This window comes from Chelonoidis abingdonii, chromosome 17 (genome assembly GCF_003597395.2).
Source record: "Chelonoidis abingdonii isolate Lonesome George chromosome 17, CheloAbing_2.0, whole genome shotgun sequence".
Classification (NCBI taxonomy): domain Eukaryota; kingdom Metazoa; phylum Chordata; order Testudines; family Testudinidae; genus Chelonoidis; species Chelonoidis abingdonii.
The window spans coordinates 22,939,035-22,953,544 of record NC_133785.1 but is presented as its reverse complement, the minus strand read 5'-3'; the positions used below and the strand labels follow the sequence as shown (position 1 = coordinate 22,953,544).

Genomic DNA, 14,510 nt, shown 5'->3' with positions numbered 1-14,510 from the left:
CAATCAAGACAAGTTTGTTTTTCTAGAGAGTGAATGAAAAAACGATCAGGCATGTTCAGTCCTGGAAATATCATAATCCTTGCAGGTAACTGGTAAAAGCTGAGAAATATGCAATGGTCACTGCTCTTGGAGGCTCATCTCAGAAATTATGCAATTTTTATTTTCAACTCTCAGATTCCTTTCCCTGATCCTCCTTTATGACAGTCTCCCCTCCTCCCTTCCCCGCCTTGTCCACCACACAAAAACTAACCAACTCTAGTCAAAATGGTGGTATCTAGGACACACTTCCTTATCTTGCTCTGAAAAACTCCTCCCACTACATGGCTCAGTTCTTGCAGTGAAACTCATGCAGTGAGAACACTGCTGGACCCTTATGTTCACCAAGAGACAGAATGGGACCCATTCTGGTTTTCTATGGCAATCTCTTTACCATCCTAAGGAATGAAGCCATGAACTACAGAGGCTCCTGGGGCTGCAAATGCCTTCTTTCCATTAGCTGCTCTCTCAACCCCACTGATACATCATCACATGCAATCCCATCAGATCCATTCACTCACCCTCAGCAATAATCAGTTGACACACCAACCCTGAAGAAGAGAAAACTCAGAGGCAGAAACATGACAGCTGGTAAAATAAATGAGAATTCACTAGTTCCACTTTTCCCATCTTTCAGAACAAAATTCAGGTCCAGGTGTTAAACAAACAAAACCATCCTAGTGCTATTAGCTAACACTCCTCTCCAGAAAACCACAGGACTACCCATTCAGTAACGGAGAGTCTCTGTCAAGAAAAATCCCAGGATGGCGCAATCACATAGAGTCAGTTGCTCAGTGATTTCTTAAAGCAAGAAGCCTGATCTCTACAGAAGAGGAAGAAGATTGCAACTATTATCAAAATACCATGGGGCCAATGCCTAAGTACTGTAGGACTTCATTTATTATTGATATTACCATCTGATCCTCATACAGTAGGCTCTCTTATCCCAAAATGATTTTGAAGTGATTTGCAAAAAACTTTATAACCTAATAATAGAGATTGCAATCATTTTCTCCTCCTCATATATACAGACAGAGGGACAACTTGATAAGGAAGAATAGCAACACTGCTGCAATGGAGCATTTTAGCTGTGCAACACAGCATAGACCCTATGAAGTAAGTTCTCTGCTTGCACAGTCCCCTAGAAGTCAGTGGAGTTACGGCGGCAAAGAACTTGTTTCTCTATTACACAACAGTTCCGAGCTGGAACTAAAATGGAAGACCATGTCTAACTGATATTATAGTAACAATGTAAGGTGTCAGAACAGAGATACCCAAATTAGAGCCTGATCGTAAACCCAGGCAAACACCCCTACTATTGCGAAAAGTGCCTGGGGATAGTTTCCTACCCTGCCAGAGCACAACCATTCACTGAGAACTAAGTATATTCTATCTTAGTAACAGCAAGTTACTCAAGTATGACACACATGAAATATCAATAGGTCTGGAGGGAAATGAAGCAAGCTGAGGTGGTGTTAGTTCTAACATTCCTTCTAATTTTCTACCACCAGCCACACTCAACTGACATCCAGTGCCAGTTTTCCCAAAGACTAAACAGGCTAAATTCATCCTGGGTGTAATTCCATGAACTATAGTGCAGTTACACCAGAGATTGGAGATAGACTCTGCTAATTCAATCAAAAAAAAAAAATCAAGCATTTTGCATGAACATGGACAAGGGAAGTAATTCTTATTCACTCTGTGACAGACTGACATCAATGTTATGGGCCCATATGGACACAATGGAAACTGTAATTTAAGGACAGAGGACAGAGTTAGCCAGAGGAAAAATATGGCAACATGACAAAGCTTTTTATAATCCTGCTTTCTTGCAGAACAGGTAGGAACACCACATTGTCAGTTCCAGGGGAAGAATCGGATCCAAGTCTCCAGCACCTAGACGCCCTTTAAAATCCCCTACAAGTAATTGGCAATCTTGGATTGTAATCTGTGCCGGTGCCTCACATACCAGAGTTAGAATTTCTGTCAGGATACATCTGTCCTAATTATTTTTAAGCAGGTCTCATACTGGCAAAGTAGCTGTAAGCAAACCCTTCAGTAAGCATTAAGAAACAGAGTGCCTAATGTTTTAAATGGTTGAAGCAGTTAAAGAGGGCTGATTTAGTAAGAATGGCAACTGCACAAACAAAAGGACATAAGCAGCAAAAAGTGGAGAAACACTTTGCAGACTGGCTTGGACCAATCACGTATCAAACCAAAGCACCTGTGGAAGATGTGGTAGTGCTTTAGTAGTTGTCTCATAGTTGTTTGTGCCTCAATCCAGGGGTGAATGAGCTCCTGGAGAGAACATCTGAACAACTAGAAAATGGATGGACCTAATGGAAGAGAAAGATATTAATCAACACGGACCAGGCTGCAGTCTTGCTGAAGCGAGGAAGAGAACACCAAAGCCAACGCTAACTCTACCTCATGGAAAGTTGGACCACCCACCTCTACAGCTTAGGTCTTAGATCTCACTGAGGCAGTTTAAAAAGGGCTCCCCTGTCTGCTCTTGCAATATTGCATGGGCCTGCATAACTAACGGAAGGAGAAACAGAATCTGCACTCTCAACCGTGGGACAAGGGAGACCCTATTTTCCAGAGAAGGTCAAGTACTCAGCAAAAACGTTACACTGGGGGATTGGCTTCTTTCTTCATATGGGCTGGAGGGAGCTGGGATGGGATGTCCAGGGGGATGAAAAAACTAAACATTTGCGTTTATTAGTTTTTCCTCTATTTTGTTTTATGAATCAATCACAGATACAAAGAAGGTGCAAAGATTTCACTGGCAATGGTTAACACAGTAGGCCTCCATGGTGCTCTCTTTTTAATATGTTTGTTGTCACGTTTAAGATTTAACAACAACAAAAGGAAACTTTACAAAAAAAACTGATGGTCTTTTTTTCTGCCAGACAAAACTGATATTCTGGCTGCTCCCATGAGCTACAAACTTTGTGGGCTGCAATAGTTCCAAAAGGCATATCTGCCCACTCCTTCCAGTGTGAAAAAACACAGCGTGTTGAGTTCAGGGGTACTGTCTTTCTGTTATGACTGGAAAGAGAAAGCCTTTTATACCGTGAATGCTCTGAAATGACGTAACTTCTTCTCAGTGTTTCAGGAGCTATTAAACCCCAAAAGAGAATTTATTTGTACTTAGAGGGAAAAAAACTGCTGTTTGAGAATGTGAGTCACGCCCTGAGTCACTAAAATGGAATCAAGCAGAAGCCTGTTAAGTGGTTCATTCAAACACCTTATGCTCTGGAATCCTGATGTGGATTTTACAGTTCATTAAAAAGAACAGGGGCTTCAGAATGAGGTTACTAGTGTGAACTTCATGCATCCACATAAACACAAATGATTGGGCTCAATACAGGGGTAAGTGGGTGAAATTCTACTTCTGGGGTTATACAGCAAGGGTCAGATTATCTAATGGTGCCTTCTGGTCTTAAAATCTATGAATCCGTGAACCTATGAATGCATCCAAGTAAGTAAGGCCTCCCACATTAACTGTCTTCTGGCCTACAGATTCAAGTCCTACTTGCAGCCAATAGTGAAACATTGGACACCTCTAGATACTTTCAGCTAGCATCTCAGCGCACATCATAAGTGCTAGTGACATAAGTCTCAACACCCCTGTCAGGGAAGGAAGTGTCATCATGACCATTTTACAGATGGGTGAACTAGAGCACAGAGATTAGGTAACTTGCCCAAGAATACACACTGAATCAGTGTGTCAGCCAGTGGAAGTGAGTTTTCTAGTAGACAGTAACCCTTCATTATTGTTAATCTCTGCTCATGACTGTCGTAGCTTCCTACTGAGATTTGAACCTTAGCGTTCATAAACTGAGAAGCTAGCATGAACCCTCTAAGCTTAATTACCAGCTCAGATCTGATATCGCTGCCACCAGCCAAAATTTCCAGTGTTTGGCTCACTCTGGTCTCCTCAAAACCTTCCCTGGGGAACCCCCAAGACTCAGATGCCCTGAGTCTACAACAAAGGCAAATAATCCACTTCCCTTCCCCCTCTTTACCTCCCCCGGATTTTCCCACTTCAATTCCTTGAAACACAAACCCAGAGAGATTAAGAGTCTCTCCCCCTCACCCAGAGGCATGCAGATTCATACCTAGTCAAGCTAACACAAAGAGATTTCCCCCTCCCTTCGTTCCTTAGCCTTAACCAGAGAAAAACTCGAACAGGTTTTAAAAAGAAAGCTTTATATAAAAAAGAAAGAAAAAACAGACAAAAATATCTTCGTAATCACGGTGACAATAATACAGGATCAAACTGCTTAAAAAGAAAAAATGAAAGAGCCTTATTCAAAAGAGGATGATACAACTTTAAACATTCCGAGCAACTACACACATTAAATACAAAAACAAGAAAAGGCCTATTGTCTTATACCTGTACTTACAACTCAAACCCAGAAGATTAGACTTGAAGATAGAACAAGGATCCGCTGCTCATAGCTGAGAGCCAGACAAAAGACACAGACCCAAACATTCCGTCCCTGAGCTTTGAAAAATCCGGTTTCCTGATTGGTCCTCTGGTCAGGTGTTTGGTTCCCTTTGTTAACCCTTTACAGGTGAAAGAAACATTAACCCTTAGCTATCTATTTATGACAATGACACATAGTATCTGGGTACTAGAATGAAGGGTGCCTTACAAATGGATAGATTAGACAAATTCAAATCTTAGTCTACAAACCAGTGAGTTAGGCAACTGCTAAATCTGCTGTTGGGTAACTTCCTGAACTCCCTTATTTCTAAGAGCACAAACCAATGTAGGGAAGTGATTCTTTAAAGAACGTAGGCACAGAGAAATGTTCAACTGTGGCACTCACACCACCTGCCACTGCTAGCTAAATGCAAAGTAACTCGATTTTCAAGGGCAGATGGACTCACTTTCGAAAGCCCACAGCACCCTGTCTTTCCATCCAATGTGTTGCTCTTCGGAGGTGCGAATCCCATTGCCAAACATCCTTGTTTGGTCTCTACAATAGTGTTCCTCTCACTCTTTTGTTCTGCTGCCCTGAGCAATGCAAAATTGGTTGGTTTCATGGGAGTATGTATGGGAAAGAAGGTGGTAGGATGCAGGACTGGTCTTTGGCCTGAAAGTGAGATGGGCGTCACAAATCTATGAACATCTTGCAGTACCCTGCTGAGCTACAGCATGAGCAAGTGGAACCTGACTTTCAAACTATTGACTCCTACAAAACAGATGCATCCTATATCTCTTCAGCAACTTGATCTAATGAGATTTACCTCACTTAGGCTGTTTTCCAGGCCATGTCAGATATCCTACCACTAAATCTCAGGCTATAGGAGTTGCTACTAATGCTGCTCCCCATCACCCACACCTCCACAGTCTGCCTGTGCATGATCAGAAGAAGGAATTACAAGTATTTGTTGGTGCAGCACTTTGAGAACCAAAGAAGATGGGATCTATAGAAACACAAATCTACTATTAAAGATGAACAAAAACAGAACCATGGATTCAAATCCTTTCACATTTGGCACAGCAGGGGAGAGGAAGATCTGGATCCAAACACACCTCTGATATTTTCGTTCTGGGTCAGATTTAGAACCAAATCATAGACGCCGACTCAGTGGGTGCTCTGGGGCTGGAGCACCCACAGGGAAAAATTGGTGGGTGCTTAACACCCACCGGCAGCTTCCCTCCCCCCGCCCTCCTCCACCCCATCTCACCTCCGCCTCCATTCTGCTTCCACCTCCTCCCCTGAACACACCGCTTGCCTGCCCCCCGCCCCGGGTCCCAGTGCTTGCACCACGAAACAGCTGATTCATGCAGCAAGCACTGGGAAGGAGGGGGGAGGCAGGAGAATGCCCCCGCTTTGGCAAGAGGCAGGGCTGGAATTTGGGGAAGAGGTCCAAGTGGGGAAGGGGTTGGAATGGGGGCAGGGAAAGGGTGGAGTCAGGGCAGGGCCAGGGGGGCGCGAGCACCCACCGGCGCCAGGGAAAGTTGGCGCCTATGAAGCAAACGAGGACTATATTCTGGTTCTAGATGAGCTACATCTGAAACAGCTTAGGTCCAGCCCCTCTCACAAGGTTCGGCATAGCTCCACTAGCTTCAGAGCCAATTGACACCAGTTGAGGATCTGGCCCAATAGATTTAGCTAGTCGTTATCGAGATTCTTGGATGCTTAAAAAGCACCACAGGGAGCTGACCTGCAATTCACAGCAACCTCATTCAGTGTGTTTTTAGAAAGTACTGAGTTCTGCATAGAGCCTGCACATAATATGCTTACAGTGGCCGCAGCCAGTCTGGCAGCATACAAGCTGCTTTTATTCTGAAGGGCAGAGGTTTAGTAGGTTTAAAGAAAAACAATTACAGACAATAAACCAAAACAGTGAGTGCAAGAGACAGAGAGCAAGAGAGAGAACTGCAACATAAAAAAGACAATAAAACAATGCCTGGAATAATAGCATCATGTTGATATGAAGATCCAATTACAGAGGCTGAGCCAACTACAATGGATTACACGTAAGGGAGATAAAAGCAGAGAAACTGAACGTGCAATCCAAGTGAGAGGAAAGTTAAGAAAGATGGTGCAGAAAAAAGGATGGGAAAGGTTGCCTGTGACAGTAAATTTTTCAACTATATAATTAACCCTTGGAGAACGTTGACCTATTCCAGATTCTCAGCCAAAATAATGCTTAGGAACTTGTTATTTTGTATCCTTCAATATTTCCCTCTCAGCCACATGCACACAAACCCACAGTTGTTCATAATGTAGGTGGAGCTGGTACCACCATCTACATGTAAGGTTGCCTAATACTTCCCATTTTAAGAGAGAAATTTTTTTTTCAGTTTTGGACCCCACACTACAAGAAAGATGTGGAAAAATTGGAAAGAGCCCAGCAGAGGGCAACAAAAATGATTAGGGGCTGGAGCACATGACTTACGAGGAGAGGCTGAGGGAACTGGGATTGTTTAGTCTGCAGAAGAGACGAGTCAGGGGGGATTTGATAGCTGCTTTCAACTACCTGAAAGGGAGTTCCAAAGAGGATGGATCTAGACTGTTCTCAGTGGTACCAGATGACAGAACAAGGAGTATGGTCTGAAGTTGCAGTGGGGGAGGTTTAGGTTGGATATTAGGACAAAACTTTTTCACTAGGAGGGTGGTGAAGCACTAGAATGGGTTACCTAGGAAAATGGTGGGATCTCCTTCCTTAGAGGTTTTTAAGGTCAGGCTTGACAAAGCCCTGGCTGGAATTATGTAGTTGGGAATTGGTCCTGCTTTGAGCAGCAGTTGGACTAGATGACCTCCTGAGGTCCCTTCCAACACTGATATTCTATGATTCTATGAATGAACATAAAAACACCTCCTCATAGGTATGCATTCACTGAATACGTGTTTCCTATAAACACAAAGCAAAGTGCACACCAAGACAGATCATTTCTGTATTATGATGAATTGGTATATTTGTTGTATTTAAAAAAAATAAAAATTATAAATAATAAAACATAATTTTTGAGTCTGTGACAAGCAATGAATGCTTTGCACATTGGGTCACCTCTAATTCTGAATATAAGGATAGTTACATTTTCTCCTAGGGGTTCAAAAAAAAGTCTTCCCATTTAAAATGTTCAAGCACCAGCGCCCTATGAAGGATCACAAGGAGACACGTGCATTGCTGACTTAACATACTGCATTTGGCTCCACTGACCCTTGAATCTGGGATTCTGAGTTCCAAAGTGTGTACTCAAGGGACAAGGAACAATCCAAAACAGATGCCAAGAATGGATGACAGCTAACTAGACGCCGACAAGTAAAACGTTAGCTTGACACATTTCAATCATGATGCTTGGCATTAAATACAAGTATATAGATAGACTGGTAGGACAGTACCTTTGAAAACAGAGCTAATAGCTTCCCCTTTTTAATCTCTTCCCCATCATCCAGAAGAACTGCACTTTGACATTCACTCCAGCTCTCCCATGATCCTAGGCACTGCCTAGTTAGCCCTGTGTCAGAGTGATAAAAAAAGCCATTTTCAATGGGATCTTATTATTGATTTCAACTACACAGGAGTTGTGGGAGTGCTGTAAAGGTCACAGCATATATTTTCTCCACAAACAAATAAGATTAAAACATCTTCAGTGTGAAATGACTGACTGAAATTTTTGCAACGGAGGCTCCAGTGCATAAACAAATTAGAAGTGAAGGTAACAGACACTCCTATCTGGCAAGAGTTAACTCAAATGATCTGGAAACACAACTGCTGAACACAGACATAAGCAGAGGGAAAGTTATAGATGGAGTCGAGTGACCCACTTAAGAAAAATTATACCCTCAAACCAAAATGGCCTGTGCATTTCCTGGGGATTATTGTACTTCATCTGAAGCATGCCCTAATCACCTAGAAATACTCTCCCTTTCATGTCCTGTTGGTTAATTATCTCCACTGTACACTTTCTGTACTATCAAGACTAAACAAATTGATGGGAAGTGTAAAGCATGTTCAGTATACTGTCTTGATCAGCAATAATCCTTTATATTTTCCTATATACTCCCCAATAGTGGGAATACTGTAGAATCAATGGTTTTTCCCCAGCTTCTCAGAGGAAATCATCCTAATGCCAGCGCTATGCATGCCCGCCTCTTACCCTTTCTTCTGCAGAAAAGAACATAATGTCAGGAACAGAAGGCAAGGAAAAAAAAAATACCAGTGAGCTTCTACAAAAGAAAATAACTTTGTCTCCACATGAACAGGAGACACAAGCTCCTGAGTCCAGCCTAGCATGGAAACTAGAGAAGAGAAGCACAGAGACAAGGAGTAATTTCACTTCTCGTAGCTTTTCTGAAATAAGAATGAGCCTGACCTGGGCATTGCTTTCTCGTGATGATTCTAGCATGTTTATAAATCCATCTTCCAGCTATCTGAACAACTGACTCTGGCAAAGGAGAGTATAAGTAGAATATGAATTCAGCTTGGACCTAGGTTCCAAAGTATTCAAAAACTTTCAGGTTATATCTAGGGTGCTCGTCGCTGAAGTACTGAATTGCCATCTACAGTCAATAAGATTTCAATTGACTTGATCATAAAGGATTCTGATTTTTGCCTCTTCTAGGTTGGGCTTCTTACACTTAGGGTCATGTGAAAAATGAGAGAACTGACATATGTGGTTATGGTTCTGGCCAACCTCTTGTTTCAAGGGAATTCAAAGAATAGCCAAATAGGCCAAATACAGCCCACAGAGCTCCAAAATGCAGCCTTTAATACAGAGGCTCAGCCAACCAAGTCTACCGATTCCAACAGATGACAGAATGACACTATCTTGATCCAACCAATCAGATCATTTGGATGAAGACAAAATTGTCCTCTGCAAGTCGCACCAGAATATTAAATATTAGGCTGGTCACAATCTGTCCGATATAGTGATTCCCTTCAGGCAATTCAATCCTCAACTGGGCCAAGTTTAGGTGCCTCTGTCTCATGTGCTCGTTTGTTGTTCTTATCTGGTTTCATGCATGATGGTTTTAGGTGAAAAAGCCATGTTAGACCATGTTGCAGCAGGGAACAAGTATAACCATTTGGAATGTAAAGAACGCATAATAGAGAGTGCAACAAGTGTGGAGAGATGGTCTCAGAAGAGCTTTTCCTGCCACATAGTATCTAAACCACATTCTTAACAATTTCCTTATGAATCTATCATCTGCTACAGATACCGATGACATCCATGCTGCAGTTAGGTTAACATTAGGCCAATAATATGCAGTTCATTGGGCTCATTTTGTTGTGCAGCTGCTATACACACACAATAGATAGATAATCTCTCCCTTTGGTTCAGTAACAAAAGTTGATACTGTCCTCTGCCATGAAATGATTTCCTTCTCTCTTTTTTAAAGGAAGTAACACAAATCATGTAAAGCACACAACCGCACAAGGGATCATGCTTTATTTATTAGTGGGCACCAGGCCAGTTGGTTAAAAAGGGGAAAACAAAAAAAAACCAAAAGAACAGGAATTATCTCGAGTTAAAAGGTTCTCTGTTGATAATCCATCTTCCAGAGCAATAGGGAAAAAGTACCAGCAGAACACTCTGATCTTAATCAAAAGAGGATTTTCTCAACTCATAATTCATTGAATCTGCAATTTATCAATGTAACTCTCTCAAGTCTAATTGCTGGCGATGTGCTAGGCCACATTAAGATGGTTTAAGACTACATACTTCTAGGTAGAGTATCCTATTTTTATATATATATACACACATATATATATACACATATACATATATATATACACATATACATATATATATACATATACATATACACACACATATATATATACACACATATATATATATATATATATATATATACACATATATATATACACACACACACACACACACACACACACACACACACACACACAGGTACTTTGTGTTGCAACTGGAAAAAGAGCTTGTTGAGAATGTGGTCCATGGTTAGATCAGGGAGGAAGTCAGGGCCCGCTGGGCTCTATTCCCAACTCTACCACTGACTCATTGTAGGCCACCAAACATCTCATAGTGCCTTAGCTTCCTCCAATATAAAATGGATATTAATAATTTCCACCCACTAATGGGGTTCTGAAGCTTGCTATTACATAAGCACTAGGTATTGTCATAATTTTATCAGGAAAGAAAAATCTAACGTTTGTTCCATGCTTATTTTTCTTCTATATTCTTTTATAGAAACAGAGCTCACTCCTCTTACCTACAGATGCAATGTCTACCAACACTAACAGGAGCTATGCACAGGTGTCGAGGAGAACAGATCCCCATGTGACTTAGAGGCAACCAGGACAGCAATAACATGTAGAAATAGGGGTGAAGCTAACTGCGCCCACTTCCACTAGTCCCCTTCCTTATAGCAGAGGAGTTATCAGTGATATCAGATGAGTCTGTTTCCTCATTCTGTCAAATGATGTTTCACCACTTAATTTTCTTGAAAAAAAAAATTCTGCTAGTTTTTTTTAAGCTAATTAAAACAGCTTGATTGACAACAGATCTGTATAGTCATACAGCAACAGTGCTTCATAAACACTCGCATATCGTAATGATTCCTTGGCCAGGTGAACTTCCTGGTCATTATCTAGTCCACACAGCCATCCCATGGCACCACAGACTTCCGGAGTTCTCTCTCCATTAATGACAAGGAAGTTCACCAAGAACACAAAGGTCCTACTACTCCAGCTGAAGGAGACTCTCTAGTCACTTGTACACAGTAATTCCTCACTTAACGTTGTAGTTATGTTCCTGAAAAACGCAACTTAAAGTGAAACAATGTTAAACAAATCCAATTGTCCCATAAGATTTAATGTAAATGCAGTTGGTTAGGTTCCAAGGAAATTTTGGGGGGCAGACAAAAAGCATTATACGGTATACCGTATAGTACTGTGGTTGGGAAGTGCTCCTGGCTTACCCCACACAGGCACAGCCCGCTGCAGGCAAGGACGCTAGGAAGCACCTTTGCAGCAGCAGCAGCAGCAGCTTCCCCGGAGAACAGGCTCGGATTTTGCAGGGAATGCTCCAGGCCTACCTCTTCCAGTCCCCGCTCCACTCCAGGCCCACCTCTCCCCATCCCCATTCCACCTCCTCTTCAGAGCACGCCACATCCCTCCTCCCTACAAAGTCCTATGCACCGCCTCTGGGAGGGAGGAGGAGGAGTGGAGAGACACCGCTTCCCCGCTCCTGCCTCTCCCTCCCAGAAAGTCCTAAGCGCAAAGTGCTGGGATGGAGGGGCAGGAGCAGGGAAGCCCCTCATCTCCACTCCTTCCTCTCCCTCCCAGAAAATCCTAAATGCCACCGAACAGCTTTCTATATAAAACAGATTTCTGTATACAATGGAATAAAGTGTCAGTGCCATTAGGGGTGACTGCACTTCCAATTAAAAATTAAGACCTATGGAAGTCATCCTGCTTTTTCACACAGAAAAGGGAGACAACCACACACTTGGGTTATTTATTTATTTCTAATTCAGAGGCTTGCACTGCTTAGTGGTTTTCAATCTCTTCAATTGTTCTCTGGTTTCACTTAACTACTCAGATTAATGATGCAGTTAGACAGCTGCACTTTCCAGCTATTCTTGAATTTAGTGAAAACACTCCTAGAACAATATTTCCTAGATGGCTACAATGTCTCAAAAGACACTTGTACCTCATAACTCTTAAGAGGAAGAACAAAATAGACATATTTACTAATGATGCTCACTGGAAGCATAATGGAAAAGAAGCTGCATATTACTCAAATTTCTACACTACTTCATAAGCAAACATTTATATGCCTCCTCTTTTTACCTCTCTGTCCCATAATGCGACACCACCACATTCATAAAAGTTTCCTCCAACATCTTGTTCTTTAGATTACAGCCCAACGCTTGCTGACATTTAAACAATGGCAAAAACTCCTTTGCCTACCAGATCCCCTGTCCAGAAGGGCTTACAGTCTAAGGGCCCAGTCCTGCAAAGAGATGATCACTCGCAAATTCTATTGATGACAGAGGAGGCACTCAGCATCTTACAGGACCATGGGTAAAACTGAGGCGCTTAGGAGCCTAAACCCCAGTGACTAGAGCAGACTGGAAAACACCAACTCAAAAGTGAAAACTTTCCATGGGGACAGACAGACCATTTTATTGAAATTCCAAAGGAAACCAGGCAAAAATTCCAATGGAAACCTGGCCAGTTTCCTGCCAGTTCACCTGTCCAGCTCCTTGGCAGCCGGCTGGGATGCGCCCAGTGAGCTGGAAGCCTGCAAAACCTGTGTCTCACTCTCTCAGCTCCTTGGTTTCCAAGGCTTCCCAGGAAGCCTTGAAAACATTTTTAATAGGTCAAAGCAAAAGGTCATTTTGACTAAATGAGTTTTTGGAATTCCTATTCTCCAAGAATTGATTTTTTTGTTCTATTTCCAAATGATGATTTTTTTTTTCTAATTTCAAAAATTCCCAGGGAGCAAGAATTCCATTTTCTGGCCCACTCTACCACTGGCTTTCACTGAGACTTAGGCACCTAAGTACCTTTAGAAAGTGTGACTTAGGCACATCTGAAAATGTTACCCCAATCCTTTTGTTAAGATGAGAACAAAAGGAGGAAGCTGCAACACAGGAAGGGGCCAGGGAAGGGATAGGATGAGGTCAAGGACAGTCTGATTAGCACTAGGCTTGGCAGAATTTGTTTATATATTATATTGGTAATATTTATGTTACTTTTTAAGCATTTTTCCAAGTTTTAGCAATTTAAATTATCACAGTTGCAGGAACCTAGGGGAGGAGCCAGACAGTAATTGCTTGATAAAAGCTTTATAACTATTAAAAACACACTGTCAACATCACATCAAAATATATAAAGCAAAGAACCTTAAATCAAACTGTAGTAACTTCTCATGCAGCATTTTTCTTTCTTTGTCGATGTATAAATTTCATTTATTGTTGACTAAAATATTTTTTCATCGGTTGGTATGTACACAATTTAACCGATAGTTATCAACTACTACCCCCTAAAAATCTAATTTTCCCAAGACTAATAATGTAGTTATTTGGGAGACAATCACGCATACCTTGGTGCTCATCTCACTGCTGGAGGTCTATCATAGAATAAAACAATAGAAACTGACTGACCAAACACGGAGCAGGTTGGAATGAAGCGAGTTATCGATTATACTGATCTGCAGCCCACAGGAGAAGTGGGCCAAGCAAAAGCTACAGATCCCCACTCCACCCCTGAATCTGGGCATGTCTGAAATCTGGATCCAAGTCTGAACATGTCCCCATTTGTAATATACAAACTAATTCTTTTTTTAAATTATGACTCCATCAAACAAGCACCGAAAATAAAGGGAAGTGCTAGAAGTCCACCCCAAAATAACAAAGACTGTTAATAGGTGGGACTACATCAAATGTTACCAAAAAGTGTGAAGGCAGCCAATGACAGGAATGAGTCAGCAGCAAGTGCACTTAATCTGTACCAATCTACTTACTCTTACTACAAGCTTGGCTAAACAGAAAGCTCTCTGCAGTAAAGGCTGTGCTACCATTCTACAGGTTACAGAACTCTCCACAGATTTCAGTGGAGTTACACCTGCTTACACTAGTTCTTAATTTGGCCCCAAGTTATGTGTCTGTGTCATTACACTAGAAACACACACTTTATACAGATACACAATCAATACATATGCAGTATATAAAGATACTGATACATGATCTAGTGTAAATTTTTTTTCCAAAAGCAGTCTCTAAATTTCCACACCCCAATCACCAAACCTACATGTTTTTCAGCAAGGAATGTTATGCATCCCAGGGAGAAGTATAAAAATATTGCTCAGGCATGCAGGAGTGAAATCAGGAAGGCCAAATCACACTTGGAGTTACAGCTAGCAAGAGATGTTAAGAGTAACAAGACGGGTTTCTTCAGGTATGTTAGCAACAAGAAGAAAGTCAAGGAAAGTGTGGGCCCCTTACTGAATG

The 14,510-nt window shown here is 41.8% G+C and overlaps 1 protein-coding gene across 2 annotated transcripts in view; it reads right to left on the bottom strand.

Moving 5' to 3' along the window:
• Positions 1-14,510, bottom strand: part of SRGAP3 (SLIT-ROBO Rho GTPase activating protein 3) — a 221,875-nt gene that overhangs the window by 150,774 nt on the left and 56,591 nt on the right. The gene's annotated exons all lie outside the window — the stretch shown is intronic.